Source organism: Carassius gibelio, chromosome B22, assembly GCF_023724105.1.
Source record: "Carassius gibelio isolate Cgi1373 ecotype wild population from Czech Republic chromosome B22, carGib1.2-hapl.c, whole genome shotgun sequence".
In the NCBI taxonomy this organism is placed as follows: domain Eukaryota; kingdom Metazoa; phylum Chordata; class Actinopteri; order Cypriniformes; family Cyprinidae; genus Carassius; species Carassius gibelio.
In genome coordinates this window covers 28,676,687-28,691,102 of record NC_068417.1, presented here as the reverse complement: position 1 = coordinate 28,691,102, position 14,416 = coordinate 28,676,687, and the positions used below count along the sequence as shown (strand labels likewise).

General features: G+C 34.2%; 2 long non-coding RNA genes across 2 annotated transcripts; both read right to left on the bottom strand.

Annotated features, from left to right (window-relative positions):
* Positions 1-6,683: 6,683 nt before the first annotated feature.
* LOC127988368 (uncharacterized) lies at positions 6,684-8,284 on the bottom strand. The gene is made up of 3 exons (XR_008161625.1): positions 8,234-8,284; positions 8,041-8,105; positions 6,684-7,339 (listed from the first exon to the last, which is right to left on the bottom strand). It is a non-coding gene; the product is annotated as an uncharacterized LOC127988368 (long non-coding RNA).
* A 77-nt stretch (positions 8,285-8,361) lies between these two features.
* LOC127988366 (uncharacterized) lies at positions 8,362-9,508 on the bottom strand. Its single transcript, XR_008161623.1, has 3 exons — positions 9,335-9,508; positions 8,625-8,877; positions 8,362-8,461 (listed from the first exon to the last, which is right to left on the bottom strand). It is a non-coding gene; the product is annotated as an uncharacterized LOC127988366 (long non-coding RNA).
* Positions 9,509-14,416: the final 4,908 nt, after the last annotated feature.

Here is a 14,416-nt window from a genome sequence, read left to right as displayed (position 1 = left end):
TTTTTTTTTTTTTTTTTTCAGAACTTGTGAGCAATTCAGAGTGAACTGAACTAATAGTGTCTCATGAACACACAGTCGTGCACAGAGAACAACAATCAAGTCAGGATGTTGGTTAAATGATATGAAAAAGTTCAGTATTTTTCTCAACCAACCTTATTGTATACCTGCAGAAAACTTGGAATATACATCACATGATACATAAGACCACTCTGTTATACTTTGGCTTCTATTTTAACAGCTTGACGTTATTCGCCATAGACTGACAATATACAGTATAGGCAAGCACATTTGGGACATTTTATTTAAATCTCCTTTTGTGGTCTGACAAAGAAACGTATGACATAGGACAAATTCAAGAGTGAGTACATGATAACTGAAATTTTTAATCTTTTTAAAGAAACGCATTTAACTCACTGTAAAAGTAAATATTTTTTTTGTAAAAAGAAGTCCGTCTTACTGGAAAATAGGTTGTGATTCCTGACTTCCATGTTGATCTCGCTGAGGCAGGGCTCTGTCTAACAAAATGAATGCACATAAATGGGACAGCAGATAAATAAATGACAGTACAAGCACACATTTATTGACACATCAGGCCACGCACAGCATACAAATATCATTATTCAATAATATTATTTTATGAAATACATAACGTTACAGTAAATGAAGTAAAACACTTACTTTCAGTGTTTTTCTTGTTAAACCCAACTTCCCCGTCTGCTCCGCTTCGAGTGAAAGAATCTAAATTATCTCTCTGAGGAAAGTGTAGGAGTGTAGAGTGTATAAATCAATCTGATGTTATATAATACATATTTTAAATGAGGTCAAATCCTTACTTATGGTCTCTCCCTTCTCTAAGTAACTGCATTAACGTAACTTAATTTCAGAATTCCCTCATAGAAAATAATGTTCCTCATCTGTTCCGCATCGCCAGTGAAAGAAAATGTCCTTGAGAAACGTTTATGCGCACACAGCAAATAAATATCGTTATAAAACGATGTGATATTACAAAACACATTTTATGAGTAAGATTATACACTTTATTTCACCGTTTTCCATCCTCATACGCACCGCATCGCGAGGAAAGAAAATGGCATCTGTGAAAAAATATTTCAGATGGGTCAGGCGCGCACTGGAGCAAATGTCCCGGATCTGACTAATAACATTCATCAGTGTTAATAAAGGTTACTCTGCATATTTACACCACCAGAGGGGGCTGTTTACACTAGCTAGTGTTAATTCAACACCACAATTTTAACACTTTACTCTAAAAGTACCCAACACTAGGATTTCAACACTGAAGATTTTGTGCAGGGCCAACTCAATTTAAAAGTAAAAACGTTAAGGCAATAAGCAAAAATAAAATAATTAAATAGTCTTAAACAATTCTATGTTTCCCTACATGTCTTTAAGAAATAATTTGGACATTTTCTTTGACAAAAAAAAAAAAAATGCTTAAATTTCCAGTCCACCCCAAAGTAAGAGAAACTCACTTTAATGATTTTTACCTGGATTTTTTATCTGGAGAGTTTCTAAGGGTTAGATTTAATTTGGATATGATATTATGTACATTTTGTAACTCATCTCCAGATGATACAGAGCATATTTATTTTGCTTGTAAATATTCAATAAATTACCACGCTGAATGGTTATGTGCTCGCGATCTGCGTGTGACGTACAAGCAGTGTTGGGGAGTAACTAGTTACATGTAACGGCGTTACGTAATTTAATTACAAAATTAATGTAACTGTAATTAGTTACAGTTACTAAGAAAAATGAGTAATTAAATTACAGTTACTTATGAATTTTTTAACGATTACAAAGGGGATTACATTTGAATATTTACACACATCCACATACAGATTTAACTGATTTCTTTCCCAAATTGCACTGACTATTCTAAAGACATACGGCCTAATAATTTCCGGGATGCGGAAACACAGTCTGGTTCGTAGAATCCAGTCAGAAAAACGGAATGCCTAACGCGGACGGATTATGCCACATTTTGGATGACTAAATCAAAAGTAGGTCAGTACACTTGAATCAAAACATGACATGGACTGGTGTCTGTGAATATCAAGCCCCCAAAATGCAATATATGACTCCTGCACGTTCCTGCACGTCAGTTGAAATCAGGCGCGGACTGGACACCGGGAGAACCGGGACAATTCCCGGTGGCCTGCCAGCTTCCTCAGTCTTCCTCAACTTGTCCCAATATTTTAATATCATTATTGTATAATTGCCTGCCGAATATACTAAAGCGATCATTTGCGAATCCGCCATTTGATAATTAAATCTCTAATAAATCTGTTAGTCGTGACTCGCGCGCTCTCCACGCCTCCGCCAAACGGTTTGGATCAGACTCCAAGTAATCAATGCGAAAGAGAGATAAAAGAGTGGACTGTGGAAGCGCACAGCTGGAACAGAGAAGCAGAACTACTGTTCAGGGTTTCAGGTCAGTTTAATCTGTAAAGATGCTTTTTTGACACAACCCTTGAGAAAATTAACATTTTATTATTTTACTATAAATCCAGTGAAAATGGTTATTATTGTTTAACTGTGGTAACCAAAAATTTATTTTACACATTTATTTATTTAAAAATAAATACGAATCCATTTGCAAAACAAAAAACCATACAACGTTATTGTACTTTTATATAGGCTAATAAAAGCATGGTAAATTTTTGTAAGGGAAAAACATGACTAGTGTACAGTGTTAGGATTTTTCTATAAATATATTGTAGTATTGTAGAGTATTGTATTGTAAAGTACAGTTTTGTTCAATCTTGAGTATTAAGATGGATAACGGGGCAAAATAATGAGACTGAAGAGAAAAATGGAAGTGAAGGTGCCGTTCAGGAGAGAACTTTTAATTATTTGACATGTCACCATATTAAAGATTTAAACCTTTTTTTATGTCAGGTCCATACAAAAAATAGTATTGTCCATGAATTTGTTTGTATGAGTTTGAATTTTCCATTCTGATTTTTTTTTCCCAGTCTGCCCCTCCTGTAAATTAATGGCAAAGACATGCAGTTTAATTTACTACACATAGGCCTACTGAAGCTTGCAGTGTTATCAACCTCTGCCGTCTCAATATATGAGTACACGAGCACATACACATAATTTCTAGAACTGCTCTGTCACTTCATGCATTTTACTTATTTTGAGAAAACTATCATCATATCATATATAAAGAGACAGCAGTTTAAAAAAAAAAAACACCAATGTTTCAGGAGTTTATTAAACAGCATATGACACATGCTTATTAGATAACTGTATTTGAGTTGATATATTTGCTTTTATTTATTATAATGTTCACAAATGTAGAAAAGTAATCAAAAAGTACTCAAAAGTAGTTAGTTACATTACTTTAATAAAGTAATTGAAAAAGTTACACTACTATTACATTTTAAACAGTGTAACTTGTAATCTGTAACCTATTACATTTCCAAAGTAACCTTCCCAACACTGCGTACAAGCTTCTGTATGAAGATGTGTATGCGTTACAGAGCAGCAGCACATAAGATTAGAACAGCGATTAACTTACCTCTAATAATAGATGTTTTAAACGTGCATTCTCCCGTATAGTTTCGAGCATTCAGTAATATAATCACACATGTCTTGTGGAGCGCTTTCAGAGTCTTCATTTATTTGTAATTTCCTGTTTGGAAACATAAATGTAGAAGTCCTTCTGATATTTTTTATTCTGTTGCACCCTCTAAGTGTCATGGCAGAGCATTAAAGTTAGTCTGTGTAACCCCTAGTATTAATTTTCATTAAAGCGAAGTGACTGAACATAAATATAGGAGCCTGAAAAAAAGCTAATTTTAGAAGAAAATTTCAAACAGCACTTAAAAGGCATAATATTCAATATATGAAAATATATTTATGAAAAATGTTAAATGTTAAACAATTAAAGTGTTTTTATCATTATATTATAACAACATATTTGGTTTCATTCTTTTAATTTGTCCACTGTGTTTTATTAGTGAATTTTAACACTATTCTTTTCACCAAACTTACTGTATCACTTTGACTTCACTGAAACGACAAGGCATAAATTAAAGATTATTATTTTATTGTGTTTTTTATCTGTTTGTTTGTTACATTTTAAAGATGTTATTTTTTAACAAAAGTTGACATTGATAGTCAATGTTATCCAATACGCTGACAATTGTGACCGAGGAATCCAAATAAGACTACTGCACTTTTCTTTTCTTTATTTTTTTATTTTTTTGAGTCATGCAGAGCCTTGTGTACCCTCGACTAGTGAAGATTTGTTTTGAATTGTTTGTGATTTCTATTTTACTTTCTTACAGATTGGCAAAAGAATGGTCAATTTCAGCCCCTATCCAGCAGCTCACTGAAAATCTCCTGGACTTCACTCGAGGGAGATCGATGCTCAGGGATTAAATGGGACAGTTATTCAGTCAGCTGCAAAACCTCTAGCAGTGATGGAAACTATCATCGTAAGAGCTCCAACTTTCCTGTTGTTTTACCAATACACCATCACTGTAATTATCATCAGCACATTATCTGTAATAATACTCCAGAGTCTTTTATGATATTAGTAAAGGTAATAGATGTTCATTGTCTTATTCAGGTATGTTTTGTCTTTTCAGCTGGGAGCTGTACACAAGACAGTGTCACTAGTACAGTCTGTAGAATTACTGGATTATTGCCATATACAAACTATGAATGCAGTATTACTGGAACAGTCAACCAAAAACATTATGTCATTTCCACTGATAATAGTAAAACGCTTTCTGACAGTAAGTTTTTTTTTCTTCTTCTTTTTTTTTCTTCAGATCTCCTCCTTCTGTCATTCTTAATTTTGCAGTTAATTTATGGATATTACGATTTACTCTATAATGTGTATTGTTAATAATTTAATCTTTTCAAACAATTAACAATTTACTGCTGAATGAAGTTTTCATAAATATTGCAATGAAGTGATATTTGTATGTAAATGATAGGTAATTGTGTGTCTAAAATCTGTTTTGTTTCATTCTGTTTGATAGAGCCCGATTTCAGATCAGAAATTGAAGTAACTCACACTTCTCACAATTCTCTTGAAATAAAATGTGAAAACAAGAGACCAAAGATAGTCTGGAATGGAGGAGAGGGAACATTTGAAGCTGAAATCACATACAATGGAGAACCTCTAATCACCAAACACGAAACTAAATGTTCATTTCATTTTCAAGATCTTTACTACCTTACAACATATAACATTCAGGTACCTAAATCTCACTTAGTTTCTTTCACGTATGCCAAAGAGTTATTGTTGGAATTGCTGTTTATGCAATGTTTTCATGTTTGTTTCAAAGTTAATATTTATTATTTTCAGATTACAGCCAAGAATAGAGAAGGACATTTAGCTTTCATTACCTCTGAAGCTACCACTCGGTGTAAGAACAACCTTTTCTCATTCCAGCCAAACTATAGATATTTGCCATTTTCAGTTCAGCTCTATCATTTTCATCTGTTCATGTTAATATAAAGTTAATATGGCCACCACGCACACACACACACACACACATTTATATATATATATATATATATATATATATATATATTGTGTGTGTGTGTGTGGGGGGGGGGGGTTATATATATATATATTTTTTTATTTACTTCTCAACTATACATTTATGCTGTGTTTTTGTGGAAATTTTGATGTTTTTAACCTATTTACTGCACAATTATAACTAGGCCATAAATTGTCTCATGAAAAAAAAATCACTTAAATGTCGATCTTAAAACCTAAATTGTTTTGGGACATTGCTCTACGTGTTAGGGATAGAATACTGACATCTGCTGGATTGTGGAAAAACTTCAGAAATTATAATTAAAGAAAGAACGCGCAATGACCACATATATCCAATAGAGGTCCAGGGACTCGACTCATTTCATTTTTCTTGATGCTTCAACTTCTCCTCACAACTTTGTGAATAACAACTTTGTCACTTTTGTGAATATATATTTAAACATTCCGAACACCTTTAAAACAACTAAATCTAGCTCCGTTTTTTTGTGCGCATTTAGATAGATTTAGGAAAAGTCTAGGAGTTTCATGCCCCCGAGATGAAGGTAACACTTTTGAAAAGTGAAGGAAGTCAAGTGGGGTCCCCTGATACCCCAAACACTGATTACATACATATATATATATATATATATATATATATATATATACACTCTAAAAACTGCTGGGTTGAAAACAACCCAATTTGGGTTATTTTGACAACCCAGCGCTGGGTCAAAAAGGGACGAACCCAGCGCTGGGTTGTTTTAACCCAACCAGTTGGGTTATCATATTTAACCCAGCCTGCTGGGTTGCCTTTTTTATGGTTTAAAATGACTATATTGCAGGGTTTAAAAAAACAGAGTGGGTGTTTTTTTATCAGTGTATTTCAGAAGGAAAACTACTGTATTTAGAAAATGTTCGATATCATTTCGCATGTGCTTGATAAGGCAGCGTTTGTGAGCTCAGCACCGCTCTGCAGCCGTTACCGGAGAAACCTACCTCTCCCGCTCTTAGCGCCTCCTGCTGGCAGAAAATAAACTCGCAGAGTGCAGCCATGTGGGGAAACAATGCATTTCTACGTTAAAATTAACCCAAATTGAGCTAGGCATTAAACCTACAAATGTTGTTCATTTTAAATATCACTTTTACACACAAATAATAATTACCAAAAGGAAAATATTTATTAAAAACAAGAGAAAAGTCAAAAAGTAACATGTTAGAAGAAATGCAGAAAAGGATGGCATTAACAGCTACAGAATTCATAAAGCATTGAACATTTGATGAATATAACTTAAGATCAAATTGGACTTTGTTCAATTGTATATATTGTATTAAAATATACGAAAACACATACAATAAATTTACAATTAGTTAGGTTTTTTTCCAACTATTCTGGCATGACAGTACACAAATAAATCACAACATTAACTTTGATATTATAACATTTAACAGACGCATGTGTGTGTGTGTGTGTGTGAAAGAATGTGAGCAGGTGTATGAATGACAGAGTGTAAACTCTTCTACTAAACAACACAGAAAAAGCATTTAACTTTTTTTTTTTTTAAACAAATTATGCACTTACAGTTTGTTTCATAGTCCATGAATACAGATCATGCATCACAGTCAATTTTCATGATCTCTTTAGCATAACTGATGTAGTCATGAAGAAGCCCCATCAGCACAGCATCTGACATCTTCTACATCATACAGGGCAGCGTCCTCCTTTAAAACCACCTCTGCATCAGTTTAGGGGAAAGAAGATTCTCCTCTCTGACCAGGATTCATCCCAGTCACCGCCTGCTCTTCATCAGTGGCCTAAGAGAAACACATTTGAAAAAATTTAACATTAAACTATCCATTTTCAGGTAGAGGTGTATTCACATCCGTAAGGATAGGTAAATAATCGGTTTTAAAGTTTCAACACTTTGTGTGGTTGTTTAATGTCTCAGTCCACCACAGCGCTCCAGAATGCTATAATGGCAGCACTAGTGTGAGGACATGCGATATTGTTTGAATAAATATTGCTTTCAGAAAGCTTCTTTACTGAAACATTAAAACAGACATGACATTCACATACCTCACAATATTCACGTACATGGAGGGCTGCTCTTCAAACCGTTAGTTCAACAAATAATTAAAATGTTCATAATTTACTCTCCTCATGTTTTTCCAGACTCATACAAACTCTGCTCATTTTTTGGAAAACATATGAATATATTTAATATTCTCTTTTTGTGTCCTCCATTGCTGGTCTGGGAGACCAGTATTTTATTTTGAACATACATGTTTGCTATCATATCATTTAAGATGTATTCATATATAAATATCAGAATTTACTTCTACAATAACTCTATATTTATGAAGCTTGAAAATACTGATTATCTAAACTATAAATGGATTAACAAATATTATGAGAAAACTAAAAATATATTAATTTATGTTGTAAAGACAGACAAAAGTCTTATAGGTTTGGAATGACTTGAGGGCAAGTAAATGATTTTTTGTGTGAACTTTACCTCTAAGAGCGAAGACCAAGAATGATGACTCTCCAAATCAGACAACTCCAAAGTTGGTTTGATTTCTGCAATAAAAAACACAGACATCAATGGTCTTAATGAAATGAGCACATAATCACACTGTTGTTGCATCAAAATGTGAAGTAAACTGGCAGGAGACAACAGAACAATTTATTTTCTAAAAATAACTTACATAAAATCTCAAAGGAATGATGCTCTCCCATGTCTCTTGCTTTTAACATCTACAAAAACAAAAAACAAACATTATCTTACTCTTAGTAAAACACAACAACAACTGATAACATGAAATTATGAAGTTTACTTGCCTTAAACGATCTTTCCCTCTCTTCAGAAGAAGCTGAGAAAACCACCTCCTCACACAAGCAGACTTGTGTGTCCTTAACTCCAGTTAGTTTGAGTTCTGCAAAGAGGGACATCAATGGTTTCAATAAAATATTAACATATACATACATACATATATAAAATCACACTGTTTTTGCATCAAAATGTGAAGTTAACAGGCAGGACACAACAGAAACATTAGTTTTCTAAAAAAAAAAAAAAGTAATAATAATTTAACTCACATCAATCTCAAAAGAATGAAGTTATCTTGTCTCTGGATTTCAACATCTAAAAAAAACACACATTATTTTAGTCTTAGTAAAAATAAAGATAACTTGATGTTATTCTGAAGTTTACTCTCCTTAACCCGTCTGTCCCTCTCTTCAGAAGAACACCTCCTCCTCATCCTCACACAGGTCTGTGACTCCTCACACCAACAGCTTCTGTGTCTTTAACTCTCAGCGCGAGGACAATGAAGACAGGAGCTGGACAAGTCTGAAATATTACATGTAAAACATACTTTTAACAGTTACCACTTCAACAGCCTCAAAATAATTATGCTAGTCTTTACTACACAATGCCGTTTCCTTTAGGAGACAAACATACATTCAGTTTAACCGCGGGAAAAAAAAAAGACAAATTCACATGAGCGTAACCGTGACCATAACCGTCTGTTAACGCCTCAAAGAGAACAGATAATGTAAAATCTTATGTAAATATGACAAAATACATTCACAGACGTTATATTAAAAGTACATCCTCCGTTCAGTAACGTTACATGAGGCAGTTAAGACCTCCGTGTCCGAGGCGAAAACCGCGTCCGTTTTTTTATATATAACGTATATAACGTTAAGCTCCTTTGTTTCCGCCTTTCATAAAACCTTCCGCCTTTCATACAACCGGGTAAACAATAAAAGATAACTTTACATTTTGAATATTTAACGTTACTTACCATAGGCTTTCACTCGCTTCTCGCTTCTATCACGCTGAGAAAATGGCGGCTGCTCGCACTGGAGACGTACGATTTTGACGTGACGTGCGTGCTCTCCTTCACGTCCGCGTCCTCAACCCACCCCGCTGGGTTAAAAAAGAAAGTTATTTTCAACCCAAACTTGGGTTAAAACATCCCAAAATCCTATTCAACGGCCTCAACCCAGCAGTTGGGTTGAAAAAACAACCCAGCGTTTTTTAGAGTGTATATATATATATATATATATATATATATATATATATATATATATATATATATATATATATATATATATATATATATATATATATATATATATATTCTACAAGCTTTTATTAGGCTGCTGTTATGGTATTGTTTTATTTTCTACAAAACCTTTTTTAATGAAGACAACAACTGAAGATTGCACATTTAAATGTAGGGAAGCAGTTTATTCAGTTTCATGTGTTTCTTCCTCAGATAACGTTAAGGCTGTATTTGGATTCCGGGTTTTCCTGGGTGTTGTGACATCAATTGCGCTGCTGTTTGTGTTCTTCGAAATGTACCTTCACAAAAGAAAGCGGTCAGTGTCCCAGTAAATCCCAGCTGTCCTCTGAACTCTGAAGACACATTGTTTTCTGTGAACGTTCATCAAATGTTCATCAATGTTTCTAATGGAATTTCTCTCCACAGTGATGGAGAAGATGGAGAAGATGAAGAATATGATGATTGTATGTGAATGTTCCTATGCATGCAAACAGAATAGAGACTAAACAACAGACGAGGGAGTGAATATGAATGGCTGCAGTTTTATGGACAAATACTGTGTTAAAATTAAAACCTGTGTGTCATCAGAATAGATGACTGCATATCCAGAGGAAGCTCAACTTTTGGACATTCTTTACAGTAACCGCAAAAAAATTATTTTTATGCTTGCGAAACACTTGAATGTAATTTCTTAAAAATAAAAGATTTTGTTACATTATATAATGATAGTTGTCTTTAAATGTGATTAAATCCATCCAAATACTCTTTGGCGACAGAAGGGTGTAAATTCATTACATTTTCTGTCAGCATTTAATGTTAAAGTTTTGTTTAAATTAATTGTTTGCCACAACCTTGCCTAACAGTATTATGTTAACAAATGATTGGACCATAAATGCAGTGCAGTACAGAACTGAGGTTTAAATACCAGGACATCTTCGCTTGTCTGAAAAGTTTAACAAGATGTGTTCCGCACTGACACAACTACAAGAATTAAGAGCCAATGGATGCAGACAAGACATTACAACTTTATTCCACATAATTGTTTACATCAGTTATGTAGTTAAGTAGTGAATATATTCAAAACTGTAAAAAAGGAATACATTTACCATGCATCATTTACTATTATTATTTGGCATGCATCATTTCATATAGACATGTATTATTTGTTTTATTTGCCTAAGTTTTATATCAGTAGGCTATTGTATATGCCGATGATATCCTGTTATACAATTTAAGCTCAGTCTACTATTTCAGTCACCATAGAAACTCTCATTGTGGTACATTCTCAGAATACAGAATAAAACTGGTCAATGAATGCATTTAAAGATACAATTCATTTCAGTTCTTCAACACTATCCTTTTAAAATCGGGCATCTCAATTTACATATTTAGGAATTGAGAAATAAATTGCAGTCATTATTCAAAAACAACTTCCCCCCTCTAGTGGCCAGGTGCAAAAAAAGTATTCAGTTTTGGAAATCACTATCTATTTTCTTATGAAAGGTTTATCTTTTTCAGATTTATTTTATTTTTGCCTAATATTTTTAAGCAAATTGACTCATTATACCTATTTTAGTGAGACTATAAAGCCCATAGAATAAGTAAAAACACTTGTGAATCTAAAGCTGAAGGTGGAATGGCTCTTTCAAACTATCCTAATGTGGTTAAGACTATGGAGTGAGTTTTGGTTCTTTATTACATGCGAGAAAATAAAAGATCTGAGAGAAAAAAAAAAAAAAGTTTGAGAGAAAAAGTTATCACACCGATAGCAAAAAAACATTTCATGAGAGAAAAAAGAATATTTGAGAGAAAAAGTTTTCATGCCAATAGCAAAAAATAATAATATTTGAGACTAAAAAAAGTTTTGAGAGAAAGTATTTTCTCATAGAACATAAAAAAATATACATTTGAAATTGTTTTAATTATTTCTGAGAAAAAAAATCTCTCTCAAAATACCCCCTCAAATATGTATATTTTTTTGCTATCAGTGTGAAAATATTTTCTCTAAAAAAAAAAGTGTTTCTCTCAAAACGCTTTTCTTTGCTCTTGATGCAATTTCTTGCTCTCGTGTCAGGATTTTGCTTTCACTGTGAGAATTGTGGCAATCATTACACCATTGTTCGGTTCACCTGCATAGATGTTGCCTCTGCCTTATGGCTAGTTAAGTAGAGCACGGACACTCCAATGTTTGGGCAAGATGATGACACACAGCTAGCTGAGCATGTTCAGTATCACTGAAGATTAAACATTAAAAATATAGCACTCATATTCATGAATGAATGTGTATTATATTATTTGCTTGCTAATCGCTAGTAAAGCTAACCAGCCATCATGCTAGGTAAACTTGCAAACTCACCTGGTTTATACTGTTTAAATCAAATGCCAAATTAATGTTTTGATTTAGATAGTTTCACACCTTATTTAGCGAGTAGTGAGCTAGTTTCTACCTTTGCACTTGCTAGCCTCAAAGCACCTGAAGAGTAACTGCTTGTTCATACAACCTCCCGTACAACTTTCAACTAACGTTAGTATGCATCCCAGATAGCATACATATCCGGGCCTCATCTGGGCCAACTATGGCACATCTGGCTCAGTTCTGGCAGCGGCAGAGGTTATATCGGCCATCTCTGGCCCACGCACATCAAGCCGGTTTTAGTTTGAGTTGTGGCATGCTGTTTATGGGCCAGATCTGGCCCGTGTGCAACAAACCGGCTTTAGTTTGAGTCGTGGCTTGCTGTGTGTGGGCCAGATCTGGCCCGTGTGTGACAAACTGGCTTTAATTTGAGTCGTGGCTTGCTGTGTGTGGGCCAGATCCGGCCCGTGTGTGACAAACCCGTTTTAGGGTGAGTTCTGGCTTGTTGTATGTGGGCCAGATATTGCCTATACCAGGTGACCAGATGTGCCATTTTCTGAAGACACGTCCTGGCAGATCACCTTACTTTACCAGTCAGTGGTTCTAAAACTATTTTGAGTACTGGACGCCCATAATATTTCAGGGCACTTAATATAAATACATACATTTATTTGACCTACACGGACCTGTTATGAAGCTGCAATGTTATTTGAATTTTTTACATTTTTGTACTATGTCCTCTGGTGTGACACCATGTGCTTTGAATTTTTTCGGAACCGCTACAAATTTTTTATGCTTTGTTGTGCATTAATATGACACCCCTAAATTATATATATATTTTTTATTAAAAAGTGCATGTTAAGCTACATAATCCTAGAAAATTTTGCAAATGTGTCCTGCTTGCCACTAATGACAGATTAGCTTGGAATAGCAATGTCATTAATTGACAGAAAAGGCTGAAAAGTCCTCCATTGTGACACCTGTACTGTCACACCACAGGACAAAGTTTCTTTAAAAATAATTTTAAATAATTAAATAATATTTGTTTAACTCCTTTTTTATACTTTTAAATGCAATAATTACATTCATTAAATTAAGCTCTAATCATAAAAAATATGAATCTTTAGAATATATGAAAATTTCACTTTTTAATAAAAAAAGTTGATATTCACATTTCTTCAATATGAACCTTATACACACACACACACACACATACATATTTGAGTGTTCGTAATAGCAACAATACAAAATTTTAAACTATAAAAGTGCCACTTTGTCCCACTATTATGTGCAGGCCTGGCATTTTGCACTGGGCTATAGAACTACAAAATGAATTTTAAATTAGCGATTTCATAATTGAAAGACATTTTGAATTATGTATTGTTCTAATTCTATCCACCAAACAATTGTATGTGAATGTGTGAGACTTATGGTCATTGTTATAGAGACATAACAAGAAGAACAAAGTGCAGTAAACGGTAAAACTGTTTGCACTACAAACCAGTACGTTCATAATTAAGACAATACATTAAAAATAACATGGTAAGATACAGCAGTTTGCAACAGTAAACAGCAAAACAAGCTGTTTGTACAGCTAATATAGCTGGAATGACACCGAAAGCCATAAAATCACACAAATATTACTTATAACGGTTGTTGACACTTCTCTTAATTGTATTTGACTCGCTTCTGTTGTTTATTTACTTTATAGGAATGGTTTAATGTCTTCGAAAAAGTCAGTTAGCATTTCTACCGTTTTAAGGCGACTTATCGTCAGGTATGATAACTCTATTGTGCTCTTATTTATGAAAGTTTGGGCTTTTAATCAAATCTTCATCTGTAGATAGCTTTTGACTGTTTTGTTGGTAATCTTTCAATGGATGATTGGAAATTGCTTAATTAGCCTTTTTCACACTTCCGGGTTTTGTGTTTCCGGCGTTCGCCAACGCAGGGTAAAGTTACTTCCGGTAACAATGGCGGAGTCCAGGAGTAAGTGTTGCTGTAGCGTCCCTCAGTGCACTAATTCTAAACAAAAACAACCATATTTGAGTTTTCACGGGTTTCCTTTAAACGAAGACCACAAAAAGAAATGGATCGTTGCTATTAGACGAGAGGAAGGGTGTACTTTCGTAATTCGGAGAGGTAGCACATATGTCTGTAGTCAGCATTTTACCGCTGCCGATTACGTTCCAGGAAGTTCGCGGCTGAAAATTGGTTCCATTCCCAGTCGTTTTCCATGGAACAATTTCCATGTACGCCCTCAAAGGCTGTCAGCTTTTGAGAGAACTGCCTTGCGACTTGGAGTGGACGTTCGTGTTCAGGAGCAGTAGGTGGTAGAAACTGCACCTAATGAATCCATTCAAGTTGAGGAACATGATTACGTGGCACAACCACCTCCAGGTAAACATTTTTTTTTGCTTATTCTATAATTGCAGGTACATTTGTTGTCCAAAGTTTCAAGCCTT